The sequence below is a fragment of the Dipodomys spectabilis genome, unplaced genomic scaffold (genome assembly GCF_019054845.1).
Source record: "Dipodomys spectabilis isolate Male_0828 unplaced genomic scaffold, ASM1905484v1 ptg000024l, whole genome shotgun sequence".
Taxonomy (NCBI): domain Eukaryota; kingdom Metazoa; phylum Chordata; class Mammalia; order Rodentia; family Heteromyidae; genus Dipodomys; species Dipodomys spectabilis.
The window spans coordinates 2,554,673-2,580,612 of NW_024870701.1; positions in this window are offsets into that span (position 1 = coordinate 2,554,673).

The window sequence follows — 25,940 nt, forward strand, 5'->3', positions numbered from 1 at the left end:
AGCTACAAGGACCAGCAAAGCAACAAATCATACTCGTTCCTCAACCTTCCTGGGAAATTGATTCTGGGACCTTTTGATAATAGTAAAATGCATGTTCAAGCCCCTTCTAGAAAGCAGATAGTATTTACACAGAACCTGCATATATCTCAATCTTCTTGGGATTACTTGCAATACCTAATACAAGGTAAATGCTATTAAATGATTGCTGTGTTGTATTGTTCAGGGAAAATGAGAAAACAAATCTATACAAGTTCAGTACAGATGTATTTTTGTATGTTCTTGTCACTGTGAATTGAATCTATGGGTATGACACCCATGGATGTGGAGACTAAGACAAGAGTATAGAGACAAAGTCACACAAAAAATACAACGAACACAAATAACTGGTAAAACCAAGCACAGGGAACAAACTGGCATGGTTAAAGAAAATGTCAGGTTTAAGCCCAAAGATTCAGACTAATTTATATTGAGGATGTCAAAATGGATAAGAAGGCAGATAGTGTAATGAAAATGTTTGAGTGAGTTCCTTCCAGGCTTCTTCACCAGAAAATGTAAAGGAAGAGTCCAAAGTTAGAGCAAACAATGAGATTCAAAGACAGGAGCTACAGACAGGTTTTATTGAAGAAAGCCCAAGAGGGTCTATTAGGGTCTGGCCATGGTCCAGAGAATAAAAAAGAGAAAGACTACCATACCGTAGACCATGGGAATTTAAGGAGATAAAAAAGAGGGGAGGAGCTTGGTTGTTAAGAAACCCTGGGCTATTGCTGATTGGTCTGTCTGGGACTCATCAGTTACACGACTAAAACCTAGGTCACTCAGTGATGATGAAAGTCACCAAAGGACCTTAGGACAGTGAGGCCTGACAATAAAATTTTCCTTGCACTCACCACTCCACACTCCTTATCTTATAGGGAAATGGCTACTTCCTATGGACTGAAGTGGGTGGAGGCAAAGAAGTCTGGAGTGACTGCAACAGGAGCACTGTCTTAAGGAGTCATTCTTGAAAATGGCTGCCATGTGTGTAATGACTGCCAATTGTGGAAGACTGAGTAAGAAGGTTAAAAAAGTAAAACCATGAAGACAAGGGATAGGGGAAAAACAAAAGCGGGTAACCATGGGTAGAGGGATGAGAAGAGGCCTGTGCCTTGCTGGGAATGAAAGTATTCTTCCCCTGTCTTAGGGCAGTTCTAAGAGCAGCCGTGGCAACAGAGGCAGTACTTGCAATGATCACTAAAGTAAGGACAAAGGCTATTAAAACCCCATAAACTTACTAAGCCACATTTCCTGATAAAAGCATGACCAATAGGTAATCCAACGATGTACATTGCCTGAGTTTGGTCAGTTCTGTAGAATGGCTAGATAAGCAATAAAAACAGTTTTCAGGACCCCACAGTTTGTCAGAGTAAAGGTGGAAAGAGGTTGTAAAGAGAGATGTAAGGAAGAAGAGGAAACGTCATCAAAGGGGGTTTTTACAGTTGCAGGACATTTTGGGTGGTGGAAGGTCCTGGGGGTAAAGAAGAAATGATTTGGGTGTTCCTTAAATCCTGGGAAGAAAAGTTGTTCCAGGCAGTGAAGAACCCAATAAACAAAATGGGTAGTTGGGGAGGACTAAGAAGATGTGCATGAAAGAGGGGGACATAGCAATGTAACACAATAGAGAGTTTGGGGGGAACTTCTCCAATGATGGAGAAGGGGGTGTTTAGGAAGAAAGAGATCATCTTCCACAATACAGTCCCAGTGACCCGGATGGACTCGGCTGTTGAGGAGGCTGTGTGATCCAGACCCCATCAAGTCACTTAGATGGAAAAGTGGCAGGGATCTACTCTCTCAGGTAGGGGATATGGTAGACCTGAATAGCTGTCTGCCTCCCTCGGGGGAAATCTGTTTTTCCAATGTACATACTGCCCACATAGGAGAGGGCTTTGCTATCAGCCTGGAGTCAGCTTAATCCTGGGTCCTGAATTACCACAGCAGACACAGGCCCCAGAGAACCCTCTAGGCTGAGTCCGTCAGGAGATCCTGGGCCATGATTTGGCTGCTGCTCATGCAAGTGGACAGCATGTTGCTGAGCTGAGCACCAGATTCTTTCCTTCTCATCTGGAATAAAGGTTGAATGGCAGATATAATATCTGCCCAGGTCAGAGAATAAGCCTGGGTTAGCTGGGAAAATTCCTTCCTAAATTTGGTAGGGTTGTCTGAGAGTGAGTTCCCAATTCTTCTGCAATTTGTGAGCTATCTGAAAGTACAAAGGGCACATGGACTCTGACAGGACCTTCCATACCTGCCATTTCCTGCAGGGGAAACATAGGGATGGCTCTGGGGTGGGCCTGCGTATGAAGAGGGGACAAAAGGAGTCCAGCAAATATTGGAGGTGAGACAGAGTGTTGAGGTCTGGGAGAGAGGGGGAATTAGCCTAAGGATGAATGAGAGTAGGCATCAGTCAGTAAGTGACAGGGTCATCAGCCAGGTCAAGCCAAAGAGGTGGCAGCAACAAAGGGCACTGTAGGGGGTACAACATTTGCAAGGGGAAGGGTGGGACCTAAAATAGACTAATGTGTGATTAAGGAGAGAACTTGAGTTCCTCACAATTGGAAATAGAAAATACTGAATTCAGGTCATCAAGACTGATTGTCCAGATTGCATTGTGGCCAGACAAAGGTGTGAAGGCAAATAAGGGACTTCAGTTTAAGGTCACCTTTCAGTCTAAAGACAGCAACAAGTTTTAAGAGACAGCCCAGGGGTGACTGAGGAAGAATTTTAATAGAGTTGAGCCCATTGTGTGGACACCAGAAGGGGCCAGCGCCAAGGGAAACTTCCTAGAGTGTGCTGGAAGGAGTGGCCTGAAGTCAGATAAAAAGAACCTGGGCAGCAGATGGACATCTCCGCACTGCTTATCCAGGGGTCTTCCCTCCTATAGGGCACCACCAAAAGGCATGAGAAAAAAAGCCCACCAAAGGCATGAGAAGGGACAGGGACTGAGGTGGGGAGATGATCATACATTCCCATGATGCCAGAGTAATGCAGAGAGATGCCAGATTTAACACTTGGTTACTACCACCAGTTGCCATTAATGAGGAAAGAGTCAGTGCCTGGTGTTAGGCATGAGGCTGGAAATGCGGCAAATATCCCCCATTAGAGGTTGCAAGAGGTAAAGGGAACTAGAAGGAATGAGAACGTGAGGGAAAGAGAAAGCGAAGTTTCAACGATGGGGGAAAAACTCCTCTCAAGTTTCAGCACCATAAATGGAACAAAAATGCCTCTAATTAGAACAAAAATGGTCATAATTAGAGCAAATAGTAAAAGTCACAGGTAGAAGTGACCTTCACAACAGACAGGCTTCATGAGAGAAAACCTGAAAGGGTCTCTCTCCACATTGGCCATGGGCCAGAGAAGGGGGCTGGGAGAGAGACTTGCACAGACCCTGGGGGGTTTAAGAGAATGAACAAAGAGGAAAGGAGAGGCTGCTGGAGAAAGCAGGGGCTGTTGCTGATTAATCTGTCTGGGACTGGTCAGTTACAGTGGAGCAAAACATAGATTATACTGTGATGAGGAAAGTCCCCAATGGGCCTGATGTGGTGACTGATGCCTGATAGCAAATGTTTCCTTGTTCCCATAACAGAGAGAGAGAGAGAGAGAGAGAGAGAGAGAGGGAGGGAGGGAGGGAGGGAGGGAGGGAGGGAGGGAAGGAGGGAAGGAGGGAAGGAGGGAGGGAAGGAGAGAGAGAGAGATCAAAAACACAATATTAAGCCATGGTCTTTGAAGAGCTCATGCCATAGAAATCAGGAACAAATTAAAGATGAAGTAGGGGAGATACTACTAGGAAGTAGACAGTGGGCTGGGAAAGGGGAAAGGCGACAGGTAATTTGGGTAATGGAAAGGGTGAATTTTGTCAAATCTCTCATCCTGTGGAAATGGGTCAGTGAAACCCACTAACTTTTACCATTGGAGCACACTGATCATTTTAATAAGAATAAAATCAGGGCCAAAGGACTGAGGAAAGGGACAACTTTTGGATAAATTCTCAAGTGACTCAGTTAGATGACAAGAATATCTTCAAGATCTGAAGAGTTAAATGATATGGATGGAGAGGGAAACAAGGCTTGAGATTTACCAACAAATATTTGAGATATTGATGAGAGGCACTCAAATCAAGTGTTAGCCAATCAATTCACAATGGCAAATAAACAACTGTTCCCAAAAGTGCAGTTTTCAAGCATTTAATACTGAGACAGTTGTTTAGAGAGCTTTACTTTCTTTATTCCATTTTTTTAATTTAAGGTTCTAAAAACCCAAGATCAACCAGCTCTGTATTTGTCTGGGACCATGGGTAGGATGTAACAACCTAACTGAAAAATTGTAAGGATTAAGGTGCATAGCCCTCAAGTGAGCAAAGGAAATTCACTGACCATAGGCCATCAGAATTCCTGCCTTGTACATACATCATGGCTACATACATTCCATTCCATCAGAGGACTCCTGTTTTGTTTTTGGGGTGGGGGTTGTTTTGGTTTTTTGGTTGTGGGATTTTTTTGGGGAGGGGTTGGTCCAATGTGGGCTTAAACTCTGGGTGTGGGTGGTGTCCTTGAGTTCTTCAGCTCAAGGCTTGTGCTCTACCACTTGAGCCACAGCACCACTTCCAGTTTTCTGGTGGTCAGTTGGAGATAAAAGTCTCACAGACTTTCCTGCTCGGGCTGGCTTTGAACTGCAATCCTCAGATCGCACCTTCCTGAGTAGCTAGGATTACAGGCATGAGCCACCAGCACCCAGCTTCCTGATTATTTTTTCTAAAACATATTGCATTTTGTTGTTGTTGTTGTTTGGTTTTGCTTGGGTGTATGGGGGTGGGGGGAGAGGGTGGCCTGTCCTGAGGCTTGAACTGAGGGCCTGGACAATGTCCCTGAGCTTCTTAGCTCAAGACTGGCACTCTACTATTTGATCCACAGCTCTTCTTCCAGCTTTGTGATGGTTAATTAGAGATAAGTCTCAAGGGCTTTCCTACCTGATTGGCTTCAAACCTCAATCCTTTGATCTCTACCTCCTGAATAGCTAGGATTACAGATGTGAGCCACCAGCACCTAGTCTGTATTGCATATTTTAAGGAGAGAGGTAGTGTCTAAAAGCCACTTTTTTCTTCTTAATAAGCCATTGATGCTAAAACTCTATTCTTAGATGGGATTGATTGGTAAGAAGTAAAAATTCACAAAAATAATTCAAAATTAGAAATGGTAGAAAAGGAGATTTCTGCAATCATCCTTTTACATGTTCTCTTGACCAGATGAAAAGTATAGGTAGATGCATAGAAACTCCACATACAAACCTTTAATGGAATAGACATCACACTCAGCCTGCCAAATAAATGATTCTTTGCTACATGACTTCAAAATTGTCAACTGACACATTGTAAAGCATGTCCTGGAAACTGCTCAAAATTCAGAAAGTGTCTGCTTCCTGCTGGCACATTTGTCCCCTGGCTTCAACTCCAATCCTTCCATATTTCCTCTGAGGCCACAGCTTATAAATCAGATGAGATTGGTCATCTTGCAACAAAATGGATTTTTAAAATGTGATTTTGAAGAGATTGGAAAGTGTAATACAACAGATTTTTCAGTCTTCAATGCTAAGAAATGATAGTTTTATTGATGGCTCTATCGAGAATGTGGTATTACTTCAGAAACACATAGGCCTATAACATTTCCGCAAGCCCTATCATCAAATGTTCCATCCCTGGGCATAAATGGTCAGATACCAATTATGTGCTTGACTCTAAAAGATGTAATAATGATGAGTAAAGGCTCCAGTCATTGCTTTCATTTGACTTCCTAATGAAACTTTGGACAAATCCACACCAGAAAGCCTGAGTAATGAAGAGTTCTTAAGAAATCTGAATATTCCAATACAGGCACAGAATTAATTACAATATCGTTGAATGGATCACATTTTAAATGTCACTATTACTACAGAGTAAAATCCAAATTGATACATCCCAAGTAAGGTCTGTATGTACACTTAGAGAAACGCAGTGGATTTCTGGCCTTCACATTGACCTATTTACAATAAGGAACCGTTAAAGGTCAGTATCTTAATAAATTGATGCCTTTCCAGATGTCTAAGCTCTAGAGGAGCTTGTAACCAACCCTCCACACCCACCACACACACACACACACACACACACACACACACACACACACACACAGAGTATTTCAAAGAATGCTCCTTCTTCCTTCCCATCTCTCCTTGCCCCCTGACTTGCATTTAATGACTACAATTCATGCAAACTGGCTGCTCTTTCAGGCTCATAAGGAGAAGGCTAAATCTGGAACCAGGTGGAGGAAGACCAGTTAATTGGATCGTCCTTCTCCAAACACCAGGGGACAGCTGGTTTGCATTGTCTTCCTAATGAGCAATGCTGAAACTGAAGCTGGGCACCTTTGTTGGGGAGGCTCTGGTGCTATGTACAATCTTGGAAATCAAACTTTGCACTGCCACGGGCTTTTCTGGTGAGAAGAATACTCTCTGTACTTTTTTTTTTTAATGCAATCTGCTATTGGGGGAAGGTGATAGTATTTCTTGATATCCCCCCCATTTCAGTCCTCACATGTCTAAATAGTCATTCCTTCTGCTTTATCTTCCTCCTCCTGGGCATTTACCTCTAATGTCAGTGCATATATTGTAAACCACACAGCATACACACTCCACGAGGTCATCCCCTGGGAGAAGGGACAGTATGAGTTCACAGTAAGAGAGGAAATAGAAACTGGAGCTTGTAAGCCTGATAGCAGGAGCCAAAGGCTAGAGCTATTTTTTAACAAGAATAAAGTACATACTGTGGGAGCGTTGTAAATCCTCTTCCTTGAGGGATGGACCCATTAGCAACTTTCTTAAATATTTCTGAATAAAATCAGGGAACATTACTTAGAATATTCCTATTCTGATTTTAAACATAAGAAGCTGATCCCCCCCCCAAAAAATGCAGTTAAAATAGCTTAATTAGGATACCAGAAGAGGACTCTAACCTCCAGTAATCTGGGTGTCTGAGGTGGCTAGCTGGAAAAGCCCTGTGTCAAACTTGATCCAAAAGTGCTGGGCCCACTGTAACCAAGTCTGTTTGGTATTTGTTTGTTAGTGCTAGTACTAGGGCTTGAACACTGGGCCTGTGTGCAGTCTCTTAACTTTCCCACTCAAACTAAGTGCTCTACTGCTTGAGGCAGAGTTCTCCTTGCAGCTTTTTGATGATTAAATGGAAATGAGTCTCAGGGACTTTCCTGCCTGGGCTGGCTTCTAACTATGATCCTCACATCTCAGACTTGTGAGTAGCTAGGATTATAGGCATGAGCCATTGGTGCTTGGCTCTTTATATTTTACTTTTTCAGAGAGATAGTAGGCATCATTTTCCCCCCAACATGAAGAACTGAAATAGCTCCAAATGGTGTCAGGATATTTAAAAAATTGAATAAAGTACCTAAATTTTGAGTACTTTTCATCCTCCTTCAAGATAAGTCAGAAGTATTCCAGACAAAGCAAGAAGGTGAAGCAACTACAAAAATACTGATGGAACTGAAAGCTTTCTTGCAATACATTTTATCATTTCCTTGACTGTCATTTTTTTTTTTTGGTTTTTGGTTTTGGTTTTTTTTTGTCGGTCGTGGGGTTTGAACTCTGGGCTTGGGCGCTGTCTCTGTGCTCTTCAGCACAAGGCGAGTGCTCTACCGCTTGAGCCACAGCGCCACTTCTCATTTTGTTTTTACAAATTTCCTTCTGACTTTCTTTTGACTCTGAAATGTAAGCTCTTAACATTTGAACATGGCGCAAAGAAGTCTTTCTTCTCTTCTACTGGAAAAGGAAGTTGTTAGTCAGCATTAAAATGCATCATGCTGCAACCATCCCCTTGTAAGAGGCTCATCTAAATGATAATGAGCATGAAAAATTGATTATCTCCCAGGTTGAGCTGGTCTTGGAGATTGTCATCTGGTGACTCTAAAAGTGCTAGAACAGGCCTCAAAATATAAACATGCCAGAAGTTCAATTAATAGAATTGTGAGAGGCAGCATTGCAGGATGTTACCTATTTGGGAAGCTTCCCAAATGACAGTTATTCATATCATAATGTCAACAGAAAGGAACAGTTGTGAATTTTTTTAGCTTTCTATTTAAACTTTTTCTATTTAAGCTGTTTTCTTCCTTCTCTTTGAAAACAGAAGACAGATATTAGAGAGTTTTCAGGCATACCAAAACATAAATTACAACAGCCCAAATATCTAATAAGTTAAAAACCTGATTTAAAAAAATTGATGAGGAAAGTAATTCTATTTTTTTTTTCTTTTGAACTCAGGACCTGCACTTGCTTGGCTGACCTACACCACTTGAGTCATATCTCCAACCCAGATTTTTGCTGGTTATTTTAAAGTGTAGCAAAGATTTTTCTCGCTAAGAGGGTCTTGAACCATAATCCTCCATGTCTGAACTAAGTAGCTAAGATTACAGATATGAACCACCAGCCCACAACAAGAAAAGTAATTCTTTATATGAGACTGTGTTGGACATTCTAGATTCTCCTTTAGGATCTTTCCAATTTTCTGTCCTCAATTTCTTAGATTTTCCCTTTTCAAAAAAAGCTACTTTTTTATATTAACATGGAGTATTCTCTATCATTGGTGATTTTCTGCCTGCTTCCATGGGCACCTCCACATTTTAAGATCTTCAGGGTAAAGAATGTTTTTATCTAAGCTAGATATGGTGGCACATGCCTATAATTCCAAACTATTCAGGAGGCAGAAATAGGAGGAACATGTTGTAATGCCAGCATGGACAGACAGATAGATGTATAATCTATTTTATATGTACATGTACATTAACTAGATAACTGTACCTCTAGACATTCGTTTCTATATCCATACATTTAAAATGTTCAGGTGTTCAGTGAATAACTATATAATTTCTTACATAATAGCAAAGACTACATCTTATACCTTTATAACAGCTTAAAAATGTGAAAATTAATATTATGATAGACTAGACGGCACTTGATAAGATTTGATCCTCAACTGCATAGCTGATATTATGCCTTAATATAGACTTCCTAAATTTTAGTCCTATCTCACTTTAAAATGCTGTGTTTATACCCAGGAACAAGTGCAATCATCGTAGAAATAATGCAATATACTACTTATGAGTGAAAATATTAAGAAAACTACAATCTATTTTGTGGTGGTCATTGTTGTTGGAAATAATAACTTTATTTTTAAAAATAATAAAATGAGGGTTGGGAAGGTGGCTCAGTGGTAGAGCGCTTGCCTTGCATGCATGAGGCCCTGGGTTCAATTCCTCAGCACCACATAAGCAAAAAAGAAAAAACCAGAAGTGGCGCTGTGGCTCAAGTGGTAGAGCACTAGCCTTGAGCTGAAGAGCTGAGGGACAGCGCCCAGGCCCAGAGTTTAGGCCCCACGACCAGACCAAATAATAATAATAATAATAATAAAATGATAAAATGTGCTAAATTCAGACTTGTAGGATACAATTCGGTGATAAACCAGGAAATTTGGAACCTCATTAAGTCTTCTTAGTCTTGAAGGAGTTTTCTCATCCCAATGTGGTATCATACCAAAACAATAAGACCTACCATCTCCACAAAAGTCATCATGAGTCTAATGAGTGTTTGCATGTTTAAACACAATAAAAATAAAGCAGAAGTGCTCTTGCACAATCTATAGCACGTACCATAAAATTTCATTAAATATGTGCTCAATTGACCTGACACGACCTTGGTCAAATATGTTGGTAAATGTTAAAGCCTGTAAATCGTGACCTCAGTCTGAAAATCAGTTTAAAAAAATAAATTTACAGGCAAAATAACTTTTTTTAAGGAGTTTTTTATTGTGAAAATACTGTACAGAGGGCTTACAATAACATGAGCAAGGTAATGAGTACATTTCTTATCAAGAACTGTTGCCTCCTCCTTTGTTTTTCCCCTACCATACCTTCCCTCCCATCTCCACAACTACATCCCCCCCCACCTAAATTGTAAAGTTTGTTTTTCGACATAGCATCTTGTACATCTCATTGTTGCAATGGGTCCACCTTTATCCCTATTTAAACAATTTGTTTTTTCCCTTCCCCTCCCCAAATTATACCAACATCAAATACAGTGAAAACAGGGGCACCATAGGGGAAGGACATACAAAGCAACAAAAAAAAAACCCATGTGGTACCTTATAAATACATTAGAAACAATAGCAAGAAAGAAAAACCACTTGTGTCCTTATCTTAGAGTTCATTTTGCTTAATACCATCTTATCTGACCTTTCCTGCTTGTCTGAGATATATACTAGTTATTGCAAATAAGGGAAATCATGGGACCTATGTTTCTTTGGGCCTGGCTTACTTCATTTAATATAATTTTTTCCGGGTCTTTCCATTTCCTAACAAATGGGGCAATTTTATGGAGGCATAGAATTCCATTGTGTATATATACCACATTTTCTTGATCCATTCATCTACTGAGGAGCATCTGGGTTGGTTCCATATCTTAGCTATGGTAAATAATGCTGCAATAAACATAGTTGTGCCAGTAGCTATAGTGTGGTCTTGTTTGTGATCATTTGGGTAAATGCTCAAAAGTGGGATTGCTGGGTCATAGAGAAGCTCTATGTGGAGTCTTTTGAGGAACCTCCATACTGCTTTCCAAAGTGGTTGAACAAGTTTACACTCTCCAACAATGCAGGGTTCCCTTCTGTCTACATCATCTTGATTTTTTTGATTTTTTTTTTTTTTTTTTTTTTGCCATTCTAATGGGGTAAAGTGGTATCTCAATGTTGTTTTGATTTGCATTTCGTTTATGGCTAGGGAGGTTGAGCATTTCTTCATGTGTCTATTGGCCATCTTTCTTTCCTCTTCAGAGAAGTTTCTCTTTAAGTCTTTAGCCCACTTATTTATTGGGCAGTTGTTTCTTTGAGGATTTGCTGTTGGGGGATTTAATTTTTTCAGTTCCAGGTATATTTTTTTTGCGGGGGGGGGGGGGGGGGGAGTCCGGTTGTACAGCCTGAACTTGGTCTGGGCGCTGTCCCCCAGCTCTTCAGCTCAAGGCTAGTGCTCTACCACTTGAGCACCACTTCCGGCTTTTTTCTTTTTGCTTATGTGGTGCTGAGGAATCGAACCCAGGGCCTCATGCATGCAAGTCAAGCGCTCCACCACTGAGCCACCTTCCCAGTCCCTCCAGGTATATTTTAGATATGAGACCCTGTCTGTTGTATGGCTAGTGAAGATCTTCTCCCAATTTGTGTGCTTTCTATTGATCTTGCTAGCTATGTCCTTTGCCAGGCAGAAGGTCTGCAACTTCATGCAATCACATTTGTCCAACTTTTCTTTAATTTGTTGTGTTTCTGGGTGTCTATTAAGAAAATTTCGGCCTGTTCCAAGGAGACCTAGGGATTCTCCTGTTCCGTCCTGTTATGTTTTCAGGGTGTCTGCTTTGACTCCAAGGTCTTTACACAATGGAATTCTATACCTCCATCAGAAAGAATGGCATTACCCCATTTGTTAGGAAATGGAAAGACTTGGAAAAAATTATATTAAGTGAAGTAAGCCAGGCCCAAAGAAACATAGGTCCCATGATTTCCCTTATTTGCAATAACTAGTATATATCTGAGAGAAGCAGAAATGGTCAGATAAGTTAATGTTAGGGGAAATGAATCCCAGGATAAGGACTCAAATGGTTTTTCTTTCTTGCTATTGTTTCTGATGTATTTATAAGGTACGACATGGTTTTTTTGTCCCTCCCCCATGGCATAACCCCTGTTTTCACTGTATTTGATGTTGGTATAATTTGGGGAGGGGAGGGGATACAGGCTGACTCATTGTAACAATGAGATGTACAGGACATTATGTCGAAAAATGAACTTTACAACTTTGATGGGGGCGGGGGACAAAGGAGGAGGCAGCAATGCTTGATAAGGAATGTACTCATTACCTTGCTCATGTAATTGTAACCCTTCTGTATGGTATTTTCACAATAAAAAAACTTATTAATAAAAAAAAGAAAACAGTGAGAGGATAAGAAGAGAGAGACAGAGACAGATGACCAAATATCCCAGATAGAGGCAGAAACAGAGAAACATAAAGACACATACCCCCAACCATCTACCTATGGCTACAATTCAAAATTCAAAGGCTTCCAGAACAAAAGAAGCCCCAATGATCATTCTTCTTAAGTGTTTTAGACTTTGTCTCAGAAATCCCTAGACTTCCTTGATAGTCCTTTAGGACCATTTGGACAGCACAAAAAGATAAATTCACCACTGCTTCTACCAGAGCAGCTCTACTTTTATCTGTTTATATACTGGAACTTGAAGTCATATATGAAAAATCAGTGCAATCTCATCCCAGTGCAGGAGACAAACCTGAGTTAGAGGGTTTGTTGAGTACTACACATTCAGCATCAGAGCCAACACTAAACCCCAGCATGCAGACTTTCAAACTTCATGTTGTCTTCCCATCTACACTGCTCCCAGACCTGTTTGCGAAGTGAGGTGATCAGTTTATTCAAATGAAGACTTTATTCATCCTTCTAAGCAATTCTTATTCAGAGACTCTGAGACAGGGCCTGGGAGTCTGTCCTTTACCTGTGTCCCAGGTCATTCTCAGGCAGCCAGTCATGGGCCAGCCTTAGGAGCCACCACAGTCTCTAATAATGCATGCATTAAATCTTGCATCAAATGCAATTTATATTAAATCAATGCCAGGCTCGGGACTCAGCTTCCTGTGACCCAAGATCCTGCTATCAGCTGGTTCAGGAGCTTAGAAGGTTTAAAAGTTAATTTAGCACCAATGAGAGAAGTGATTTATAGCCTTAGTGTGTGTGTATTCACTCCCTAGAGACAGCTCCCAGAGGCTAGGGAAACAGCATGTCCGCCTTGGCCCTAAGACCTCTACCAGATGGCTCCTAAATGAGCCAGAGCAATCTGCAGCAGCTTTTCAAAATTACACTTCCGCATCCACATGGTCTGAGCAAAACGAGTACTTTTAGGAGTGCTATCACTAGGAAATAACCTTACTAGTACAGGAGACAATGAATTGCACCAACTGATCTCCTTTGCTTCCTGGGGATCCCACTCTCAATATCAGCCCTAGTGAAGAACTTCTCTTGGAGATATGGAGCTGATCATAGAGGCAAAGTGAACATCCCACATTAGTGATGCTGTAAGGGACAGGCAACATGGTTCCTGATCAGAGAAAACAGGGGGAATAATACCAATCATAGCACCCCCTCATGGCAGGAGCCTTCATTCTATGACCATATAGCTTGTACTATATAGCATTACCATTCATTACAAATATAAGGGTCTCACTTCTGGAAGGAGACTCTTCCTTCCAGCCTCTTTGCAGTTGGGCAGGGTCAGGTGACCAATTCTGACCAATAAACTCTTAGGTAGAAGTAAGCCACATCCCTCCCGGTAGTACTGAAAAGTTCCTGCATTAGCACCGTGGACTGGAATCCCGATCCAAAGACATGAAGAAGCAGCAGATGGAACGTCTAGTCACTGCAAAGGATAGGCCTACCCTACAGAGACTCAGAGCCTGCAAGTCATTATGTAATCAAGACACAACTCTAAGCTGCATTGAGCCAACGATTGCAAAGGCACCACCTAACTGGACCATGGGTTAATCTATCCTGTCTCGGTTTCTCTCCCCTGCACTAACAACTCTCTGCTCCTGACTTTTAGAATGTCACTGCCTTTTTCAGCATTTTGCCAGGACTGTTGAATGGAGGTACATGTTTCTATAAAGCCAGCTTCCTATAAAGCCCTCTTAAAGAATTTGGGTCTTACGATGTTTTGGAGTCCTTGCTTTGTGGTGTCATCCACTGAGCTAGACTTTAAATATTGGGAATCAATACCTGTTTCATACTGTATGTTGAGTCAAAGAGAAGGCTGGGAGCAAAAGAAAAGAAACAGAAGTCTCTGTGAAATGTTCACTCACTTTGCATCTGAACTTTCTTTTTAACTTTTTAATGCACAGTTTTAACAGCCAGAGTAAATGCTCAGGGCTTCCATGCAAAGGTCAGTTCCCAGGTCAGCTCAAAATCCTTCATTTCTCAGTAAAAGTGCATACAGGATTAAGCAATGACAAGTAAGTCTTTCCCAGAGCTTCCCCAAACAGACACACCTGAGGAGCCATCTCCTAGGGACACAGAAGATTGGAATAAGATACATGGATTTTCTACAAAGCTATGCCAACAGGATGACTGCAATGGTCCTGCCCAGCACACTGCCTGGAAGGTCACTGTGTGTCATCTAAGAAACAACACACATAGGAAGCAGCTCACTCTGAAAGAAATTGAAGCAGGGTTTCAAGCCCCCTCAGCCTAACCAGGAGCTGTCAGAAACAGCTTCACAGCATCCTACATACAGTGGACCAAGAGTTGAGGACTAAAGGACCTTGGTCCAGGTGGGCCCTCAATCAGCCATAAGCATGAAGGGACTGACATCACATTGGTTTTCTAAGTCATTCTCACAAAGAGTATCAATGCCTCTGAACATGTCACAGACTGTTCGTGGGAAACAACCCAGGGACTGGCTGGTCCTGCCCGACCACGGGCTCTGCATTAGTAGAATCAATTCTCAAATACTAACCCAAATGCAACTCCCCAGGAAAGATAGCAGCATTTAGCCCAATGTGGGAGCCCAGCCAACCAGCACGGCTCCAGATCTCTAGTGAAACTAGAAACTAATGAAAGGGATGACTGCTGGGAAGGCCTATTCTCAAAGGCTTTGACCTGAAGGCCAAGGCCAGAAATGATTGCCAGGGCATTCCTCTAAATTTTCTCCTTCAAGATGACTCAACCCTGAAAGCTGGGTACTTGTTGCTCATGCCTATAATTCTAGCTACTCCAGAGGCTCAGATCTGAGGATTAAGGTTCAAATCCAAACCTCAGCAGACAAATCCATGAGACTCTTATCTCCCATTATCCAGCAAAAAGCTGAAAGTGGTAGAATGCCAGCCTTGAGCAAGGAAAGCCAAGCTAAGAACTCAAGGCCCTGAGCTCAAGTCCCAGTACTGGCATAAAAAAAAATAAACTTCATATAGGGGCTAAAAATCTCATGTACTTTTATACAAAGATTCAGAGTAGACTTTACAGAACCCTTGTAAAATTTGGGATCTACTGTCCTATGACTAGGTGTCAGTGCCACCTTGTAAGTTTGTAATTTTAAGAAATATTTTATTACACATGATTCCACCCACCATTAAATATAATCATTTCTGCTAAGTCATGATGAAATTCAAATCCAGGCCATACGCTTCATATATTACCAGAGTCTTCTGATTCCAAGCCCCCTTTGCCAAGCTAAAAACATTGTTTTAGCTGAATAATTATTTAAATGTATGCTCATAGGAAATATGATCAAATTATAGTAAATGAACAAATGCAATTAAATAAAACTATGGCTCCTCATGATCACATAATGATCTGAGATGTTTGGCCCCAGGAAATGTGGTTAGAGTGGACATTAATCTCTGTCTACTGACTCAGGTGTGCACAGTAATCCCAGTTTTAATAAATAAACCTGATTTCTGACTCTGTCCCCATCCTCCAGCTTGGTGGGGATGCCTGTTTCACCAGGGTCATATTAAGGTCATCTGTCTTCATAAATCATTGCTGAAATACCTACTGTCTCAAATGTACATGACAGTGTTCAGATTCAGGAGAGTCTTATGGTTTCTATATTCTGCCAGAGGTAGAGAGATAGATGGCAGGCTGAGACTTGAGCTGCAGCCACACTACCTCCTGTGTATCTGCCTCAGAAGATAAGCCTTGGTCTTCCCTTGATGGACATCGGGCCCACAGGGCCAACCTGGGAGAATCTTTTCTACAGTCCAGTAAAGCACGTAAAATCATCCTTTGGAATCCAAAGGGGATTGGTTCCAGAAGCCCTGAAGATACCAAATTCTCTGGATGCTCAAGTCCTTTATATAATAGGAATAGCATTTAGGTACCTGTGTACTTTAAATCATCTCTAGACTATTTATCATACCTAATACCATGGAAAGGTATTGGGTACAACTATGTAAATAGTTGTATATTGTTTGGGGAATGACAATAGAAAAGCCTGAAGAGTCTCAATAGAGGTGAATGATTTCTTTTAATGGTTGTGGCTCATCCTAGGTTGAATCAGCACACGCGGAAGTCTTGCATACTAACAGTCATTTACATTCTTCCAAGCCAAAATCATCCTTCCCACTAATCTTCTTTCTCCCTCCTTTTACCAGTGCAAATTATCTCAAACTTGAGCAACAAACATGATGACTTATCACAGGCTACTTCTGCATTCAGTGATCTAACTCAAAGAACAAAATAACACAAAAGCAACCTCAAATACACAGAGAACCTCCTAATCTGCTGTGTTGTTTCCATAAATATTGTTTTTAGAAATCTGCTCGCAGAGTATACAGGAAGAATGGTTAAAATATCAGAAGGAAATTGAAGAAAACATGAACTTTGATACGTACACTGCCCATCTCATCTTCTCCAATTAGTGTCACTCAATTAAATCAGATGAATTCTCACTTAATACAGTGTATTCAAGACTCATTAAAACAACCAAACAACTTGCATTGAGGGTTTTTTTCCTTCTATTCTACATATCCCATCAGATTGGCTCACATCCCCACTGAGAGGCTGTTGGCAGCCCCAAATAAACTACACTGAAGTTACTCTCTTATTTCCATTCATTCAGCTTAGGGTTTGTTTTTCTTTGTGGGAGGCGGGGGGTTTCTTTTGTTTTTTGGGTTTTTTGTGGGGACGGTTGGCTTAAAAACAGAGTATTCATAAATATGCATAGAGAAGAATTTTCAAATTTTATATTTTTTTTGCCTTCTGGGAATTTTTTAAGTCACAGATATCTAGGCTAAGAAAAAAACTACAAGTAGTCAATAAACTAGTAAAATCTACTAGGACTCAAAGAATTGAAAAATTAGGCAAGAATGGCATGCTTTCTTATAAGCTATAGAGTTGGCCAATTTTTAAGCATTATAGAGGTGCTTAGGAAGAATATTGATTTGGATATAAAAGGTCTCCTCAAAAGGCTCGGCTACTGGCTGACTTTGGAGAAGTGACAGTTCCAACTTAATCCATGGACTAATCCCTTGATAGAATCTTAATGTGATGGTATTCTTGACAGATATTAGAAACTAGGAGTTGAGCCTAATACACTAGGGATGTGTCTTGGAAAAAATACACCTTGCCCAGATTCCTTCCCTGTTTCTGCTTCCTGGCTGCCATGAGCCGAGCAGCTTCCTCTGCTATATGCTACCACCACGAAACTCTGCCTCGCTTCACATGCAAAGTAATAGATCTTGGGGCTGAACTGAAATTATGAGCCAAAATAAATCTTCCCTCCTTCAAGCTGTTTCCCTCGAGTATTTGTCACAGTGACAAAAGCCTAACATGATAACAAAGCACTAGGTAGGTGCTATGTGAGCTGCATCTCTAATGTCAATGACTTGACTCGAGTTCTTTCTTTATCTGGAGTCCACATGGATGATCTTGGTTGGTGGTAGGAGCCTCCCATCCTCTCATGGATAAGGAGGTGCAGAGGATCTCTGCTTTCAATGGCTTCTAATCACCCTGGACATCAGCCTAGAGCCCATAAAACAGGGAGACCATAGAGAAGACATTTATGTTTTAACTACCCTGGCCATGACATATGCATATATGTCTTCCCAGAGACCATTAATAAGAATGAAGCCTGTGATGCAAGGAAAACAAAAAGCAGCTTCTTCAAGGCAACAAAAATTATTAGTGGGGACACGAAATAAACTCTGCAAAGATAGCAAAGCAAAAATGTAATACATAAGTATACAAATAAATGTATGTATATATATATATATATATTAAAACAGTTATACCCTTTAACTAAACATTCCAGTTTTTAAAAGTTATCTAAAGTAAATAATTAGCTATGTGAGTAAATGCCATGCATAAAGATGGCCACTGACATTTTGTTTACAAGGACCAAAAAATTAGAAATGATCTAAAATTATTAAGCAGATTGGTTCAATTCTGACAGAGCAAAAAAATGCTATTGTGCTCAAAATACAATTATGCTATAAATATTTATTGATTACAAAAATGATATTTTATGGCAAAAATAGGTGGTGAATGCATAAATTAGAAACTTGCCATCCAGATCCTACAACTTTTATACAATTTCTAAAAATCTCATACATTAAACTTAGAAGCATTCCAGAGGGATTGATTGTGACTGTAATGTCCTCAAGGGTCTAACAAAATAAGAAGACTAATTTGTTCTCTTGAAATGAAAATATATCCTTCTTTGGCAAGAAATGTCTTTCTTTGCCCAAAGAACATTTTTGCCCACCATCAAGGAACTAGAAGTTGCTGGGCCTCGGTGGCTCACACCTGTAATCTTAACTACTCAGGAGGCTGAGATCTGAAGGTTGCAGTTGGAAGCCAAGCCAGGCAGTAAAGTTCCTGCAAGCCTCATCTCCAATTAACTACTCAAGAAGTGTAGCTGTGACTCAAAGTGGTAGAGCACTAGCCTTGAGCTAAAAAGCTCATAACAGCACTCAGGCCCCAAGTTCAAGCCCCAAAACTGACAAAGGGGGGGAGGGAGAGGGAAAGAGAAAGAGAATGAGAGGGCGGAGGAAGAAAGCTAGAAGTTTCTTTATCAAAGATGGCTTCATGAGCTTAGTCCTAAAAAAAAATGTAATGCTTTTGAGACTTTGTTCCAGAATAAGGAATCTCATTCCAAGTAGTTAACCAACATTTACTAGGCTCCCATTCAATGACAGAAACTACTATATCCTGAAGACCATAGGGAATAACACACTATCAGCCATATCAGGACCCAGAGAGGAGCCAGAGAGACACAGATGTGAACAGCAATTGTGCACTTGAGCAGAAGCTAGTGGATGATACCCACAAGGTGCTGGGAAAAGCACCCAAGCCCTTTGCAGAGATCAAGGGGATTCAGTGAGGAGATGGTAAACGAGTTGAATATAAAAGAATAAGAAAGTCTTCCCAACACGAGCAAGGTGAGGAAGGATCTGCAAACAAATTGAAATGCATCTGAGATGATTCTATATTCTTACATACAGTGTATTCATTTGTGTGTCTTCGGGAGGATGGGGAAATGGCACAGAACTCGAGGAAAAAGGGTGAAAAAGTGCAGCATTAGAGCTCCCTAGACATTGACGAAAGTGAACTATACAACTTGTTGGTGGAATTGGGAGGGAAGGAATGGGAGCGTGAGGGGCCAGCTGACACTGTACAAAAGGAAATGTACTCATTACCTGACTCACGTAAAAGTGACACCTCTGTACAGCACCGCTATAGTAACAGTAAATATTTTTAAAAAAAGAAGAAATGCATCTAGGAAATTAGAGACAATGAACAATGGAGAAATAAAAACAACTACCCCAAACTTAAAGAAATTTGAACAATCAATAAAGTACAGCTTCCTCTGGGCACTTTAGCAATCCTACACTAAGGGACAAGCAAGCAAGATATCTTACAGAGGAGACTTGCCCTGACCATCAAGAGAATGTGGGGTTGCTGTCATTTTTTGCTCATACTAGGGCTTTTAACTTAGGACCTGAACACTGTCCCTTAGCTTATTCACATAAGACTGGTGCTCTACCACTTGAGCCACAGCTAAACTTCTGAGGTTTTGGTGGTTAATTAGAGGTAAGAGTCTCAGAATTTCCTGCCCACACTGAATTTGAACCACAATCCTCAGATCTAAAGTCTCCTGAGTAGCTAAGATTACAGGTGTGAGCCACTACTGGTGCCCAGCTGTTATACAATTAAGGAAGAATAAATATGCTTGACATCCGAGTGGTCTATTTTAGTAACTGTTCTCTTATTTTTATGTGTATTGGTAAATGCAGCAGCTTTACCCAGAGGAAGGCAAGCATAACCAATGGCTAGGCTCCTTCAAAAATGAAGACCTGAGTCGCGCCAAAAAGCCACTAACACCAACAGAGGTGAGGAGAATTTACAATGAAGAGTAGAGAAGCTGTATCAGCTGTAGCCCTCCGAAGACAAGCTGTGAACATAGGGACACTAGTTCAGCCATATCTTCTGGATTTTCATGAGGGTAGACAGATGTCCACTGCAATCTTAGGAGTTGTTTCCAGAACATATACAATGAAATAGTTCAAAATAGCACAAGGAATCACCGTGCTAGGCCACCCAGATCCTCTTGTGAGAATGAAGGGCTTCAGTCACTTTCTGAGGGGTGCTGAAGTTAGATGCTCTCAGCTATCAGGTTTCTCTGTCAACTGTCACAGCTGTCCCAGCCTCAACAAGATCACACCTACTTTTGAGGTTGGCTAAGATCTGATGAGTTTAGTCTGGGCTACAATGGCTTGGTTTGTGGCCCAACTCAGGACAACTCTAAAGGGTTGCTACAGCAACCACAGTGCTGGATAAAGCCTCCACAGAGACGACTTCACAGCTCCACTATTCCCACTGCCCAATGCCATTTTCCTTCCCTCCACAGCTTCCTATCCCAAGGGCACTTCCTGACCAACTACCCAATGTCATCTTCATCTAGAATCTGCTTCCAAAGAGCTTACCTGATGATATACACAAAAAGTATCTGTATCTCCCAAGTAAGTTTTCTCCTTGCAATGGTATTTGAGGTTTTTGTTTTTAAATACATTTCCCATCCTCGCATCCACATCATTATCAAAAATATAATAAGGTGGATCATGTTTATTCCTTGCTAACATAAATGTCCATGAGATCCTACTTACTATAAAGTGTCAGAATCCCATTTTCCAAGGTGGTCCTAGATGTCCAAACTTTGATTACACGTTTGTCTTCAAAGATAAATCACTGCCAATCTTAGATAAAAGTCCCTGATTCATTCTTGCTTTGAAAGCAAGAAACTGCCCAAAAGATTCATTCCGTGCCCAGGCATCTCTCTGGTTTGCAACAGCAATCCATGAAGTCAGATCATCAATTGTGATGTCTGAAATGCCTCTGAGATCTCCCATCTTGATTGCCCTAGGCTAACAGAAGACAAAGAGAGCCATCTGCCATTTCCTTAGTTGATTCTCACTGAACAGGCTATTGGTCTACAGCTCATTTAAAGTACTCTAGACCCTTCCATTTCTGAGGACTAGCAAGGGAACTGCCATCTTTACATCCTCTCTTCCCTGTTGCCCAGATGAGAACTAAGATGGAAAAGTCCCGCTGTCTTTTCCAAACTGTAGAATTACACGAATTTATACAAGTTCAACTTGATATGAAAAAATAAATTTGTCCAAAGCAACAGAAATTTCTAAACATGATCTGACTCTCTCCATGTCAAAACGATGGTAGGGAAAGTAAATAAAAGAGTAGCTTTAAGGGAAAAAAGATAAAAAGAGTGACTTACGAGCTATGCTGTTTTTAATTTACTTTTTATTATCTTTAAGTAGTTGAACAAAGGGGTTTCAATTCAACATGTCAGTTTATGAGCACAATTCATCTTGATCAATGTCACCCCTTTGACCATGCTCACCTATTTCTTACAACCCCATATTTCCTTTCGATTTATCTGGTACTGTGTTATTAATGTTGCCCAGGTCCTAAAAGTGTCCTGGTGTTGAAGGGCCTTTGTAAAGAAACGTCCACAACCAACATACTGATAACAAGTTTCTCTAATTCCCAAGATCTGATCCCTCAATATCAAAGGAATGTCTAGATTTTAAAAAATAATTTATGATTATAATATATAAAACAACAACTCTTTAAGGATTTGGGGGTACTTGGTCCAGCTGTGAGCTAAAAGTGAGCCACTTTCATCTAATTTTCCTCATTTGTTTGCAAGACTAATGTAACAGAGGGCTAGCTTTTTCACACATCTTGATCATGATACATTACTTTGTAACGGAAATCATTTTAAAATATTTTTACTATTTAAGAGAAAACTTTGAAAGTAACTTCTAAGTTTCCATCTGCTGCTAAAACTGTGAATCTTCATGTGGTTGTATTGACCTAAATTACATCAGTTAGCTAGCTCATCTATCCTCACCTAAATCTCAACAAAACATGCCTCTCCTTGAAGACTTCTCTCTGATCTCCAGACTTGGGTTCACCTGCCACTCCATATAGCTATTTGAACACTTCAGAGACAACTCAAATACTCACACGCAAGACGAGCTTCGTGAATTTCAGCCCAAATCTGATTCTTTTCCTTTGGTTTTTATCATAGCAATACACACTCACCTAAAGACAAATCAAACTAAATAGACAAAAACAATACATTAAAAAAAAAAAGAGGTAGAAATCCAGGTGCTGGTGGCTATGTCTATAATTCTAACTACTCAGGAGGCTGATATCTAAGGATTGTGGTTCAAAGCCAGCCCAAGCAAGAAAGTCCCTGAGATTCTTATCTCCAACTAACCACCAAAGAGCTACAAATAGAGCTGTGGCTCAGATAGTAGAGCACTAGCCTTGAGTAGAAAAGCCAATTGCCGTGTTGGAAAGTAACTATACCTCATGGGGGGAAGGAGGTCAAGAAGGGAAAAACCAGGAGAAAAATGAGGGAGAGGGTATTGCTGTTCAAAAAGAAAAATACTCGGGCTGGGAAGGTGGCTCAGTGGTAGAGCGCTTGCCTTGCATGCATGAGGCCCTGGGTTTGATTCCTCAGCACCACATAAGCAAAAAGAAAAAAGCCAGAAGTGGCGCTGTGGCTCAAGTGGTAGAGTGCTAGCCTTGAGCTGAAGAGCTGAGGGACAGCGCCCAGGCCCAGAGTTCAGGCCCCATGACCGGACCTCCCCCCAAAAAAAGAAATATACTCATTACCTAACTTATGTAACTGTAACCCCTCAGTGCTGCACCTTTAAAATAAAATTTAAAAAAAAAAACCTAAATGCCAGTACTTGGGCTCAGAGTTCAAGCCTCAGTAATGGCAGGGAAAAAAAGAAAAGAAAAATAGAGTAAAATAAAACTAAAAAAAGAAGTCCAACCAAAAAAGGAGGGGAATAAAGGAGGTTAAGAGAGATTAAGACTGGATAAATTTGACTAAAATACAATGTGTGCCTATATGCAAATATCACAGTCAGACCTCTTCATACAACTAATTCATGCTAATACCATTTTTTAAGTACAAAAAAAAAAAAACCAACAGGTGACTGACTACCTTCCATCTTCTTTTCTACTCCTAATCCATCTTTTCCATCCGATCAATTAGCTACCATGTAGTGCAAGCGATCCGCTGGGGACTCTACCGCTACCAACCAGTTATCATGATCTCACTTGCACTAAGCAACAGCCTCACCACCCGCTGCCAGGTCTTCTCCAGCTCTACATTCATTCTCTCACACACTATCCCCGACATCCCAGAGCATGCATGTGCTCGTGCCTTCCTACTGAAAGCCTTCAGATCTTGGCTATTCTCTTGGGATTATCATAAACTCCTCAGCTCTTGGTTTTGTATCTGTGTCACATTTTAACAGGACTATAGGTTTTGAGGAAAGTAACAGTATTTTTTGCCTCCATAGAAATCACTGTGGCATCAACAATAGCAATTATTATTAGTATTATCATCATGAATACCAAGAACATCAGGTCCGTGTCCTGGCAGAAAATAGAGTGAATATTCAAATTGGATATTTTGAAAAAAAGGAACTCTTTTCAAAACAGGAAATGTGCCTTGAGGTAAAAAGATACTGTGAAGATACTGAAAGATAATATGAACCACCAATAGACCTGTTGTCACCCCCAAGCACTTTACTGGGGAGCCAAGGGAAGAAATAAGTACATGTCACTTTGCCTTCTCCCTCCAATCTATTGTTGGTGATTCCCATTGGCTGAAGCCAAGCAGACTCCAGGGGGCATAGAAGGTCATGGACTTAGTCATAGAGGCTTCTGAATTCCAGACCACAGACCATGATGAATGATGCAGAGTGCTCACCTATAGAAAATGTGAGACATCCGGCCAAATCAACAGCAGTAGCAGGACCATGACTAACTCCATTGAAGGCTAAGTTCCCAAGGCCAATTATACAATAGCTAATATAATCTGTGCAACACACAAAACCTGTAACTCATAAAACTCTAGAGGGTCTATTCAGCTTCATAATGCAGCCCTCTACTTCTGTCTCAGAGCTCCAGCCATATGGGCCTCTCCATGCTCTTCAAACATACATGCCCTTACCCACCTCAGGACCTTTGTACATGTCCCATAGCAGCAAAGCATTTCAACCTAGTTTCTTTCCCTAGGTAATCCCAATTTTGCCTTCAAATCACAGCTCAAAATTGTGTTCTTGGAGAATTCTTCTCTGACCCACAGTACTTCTGTAACAAGTTGTCCCGGTGAGGTACTTAAATTATCTCACATATTTTCCTTTGGCACCTACAATGTGTCATGATGAATACCAGTAGTTATTTATTTAGTATCTGTCTTTATCATGAGGTAAGTTTTGGAGGGCTAAGAGTTCTGTTTGTTCAGCACCTGATCCTGCCACCTTCCTCAGGGGTTAGTAGCTATTAAGTATTCCATAAATGTCTCTTTAGATGAGCAAATGAACAGATGAACAGAAACAAGGAAAAGGACACATTTTTCTCATTATTGCTCTTGCTCAAAGGTCTAGACATTTACTTCTTAACTTTATATTACCCTTTCATTGTAAAGGTATAATTTGGAACTATGACTCAAATTTCATCCATTTGAAAGAAAACGAACTTATTTCTCAAATTGTTAGGCATGATCACTTGACAGTTCCATGAGTTATACAATGTCAAGTAAAATTGATAGTACTTCTAGGGCAAGAATTATATTAGAGGGTCAAAAAAAGAATATTATGAATACTCTCTAGGGATGAGGTATCACCCCTGAGTATTATATACAGTGGAAAGGTTTTCAATTACCATCAAATTTACTTTTTCAAAACTATTCCAATCAAGTATGCCAAATATAAATACTTAATAAGGTTCTATCCAAATCACTCTCCAACGTGGAGACATCTGGAAAGGAATAAGGAACATTGTTAAGAATACAGACAAGTTCACCAGCCTGCTCAAGACCAGAGTAAACAGGTGAATCATGTGGGAAGATGACTACCTTCCAACTCAGCCTCTGATCATCTAGCCTGTCTCCTTGCAAGTCATGCAATCCCCATTCCTGAAGCCTTAGAACCTTGGGCCAGGGACCATCTGTAGTGGAACACATCCGCAATCTCAGCCCCCAGGAGGTAGAGACAAAAGGATCATAAATTCAAGGCTAACAGGAGCTACACAGTGAGATTCTGTCTTAAAATAAAAAGATGGAAAGGCCAGACTACAGGTGGAACCTAACTGTAATCCCAGCTACTCCGGGGGCAGATAGAGGACTATTCCCATCTGAGATCAGCCCAAGCAAAAGCACTAAGATGTCATCTGAAAATAAATGAAAACTAAAGGACTTGGGGTAGAACTCAAGTAGAAGAGCACTTCTTAGCAAGAGTAAAGCCCTGTGTTCAAACTCCACCTTCCCACTCTCACACTTCACCCCAACCCCCAAAAATTATAGACACAGAGTCATAAAGACCAGCACAGTGAGCATTAAATTGCTTCCTTTCCAAAGAAACAAATCACCAGTCCAATCGGGAATTTCTTCTCACCCTCCTCTCTCACCCTCATCTCCAGATCCATCCAAAGGGCCTATCTTGAATCTGCTATCTATAAAGTAACAATTTGGGGGGGGAGGGAGTGTAGTTGTGGAGATGGGAAGGGATGGGAGGGGAAAAACAAAGGAGGAGGCAACAATGTACTCATTACCTTGCTCATGTAACTGTAACATCTTCTCTGTACAGTATTCTCACAATTAAAAACTTATTAAATAAAAAAGTAACAATTTCATGGGGAGGAGTCAGAAACTTGGAACGAAAATGAGTCATTTCTTTAACTTAGCATGAAGAAAGGCTTGCTGTATAGAAACCTTTAGGTTATAATCG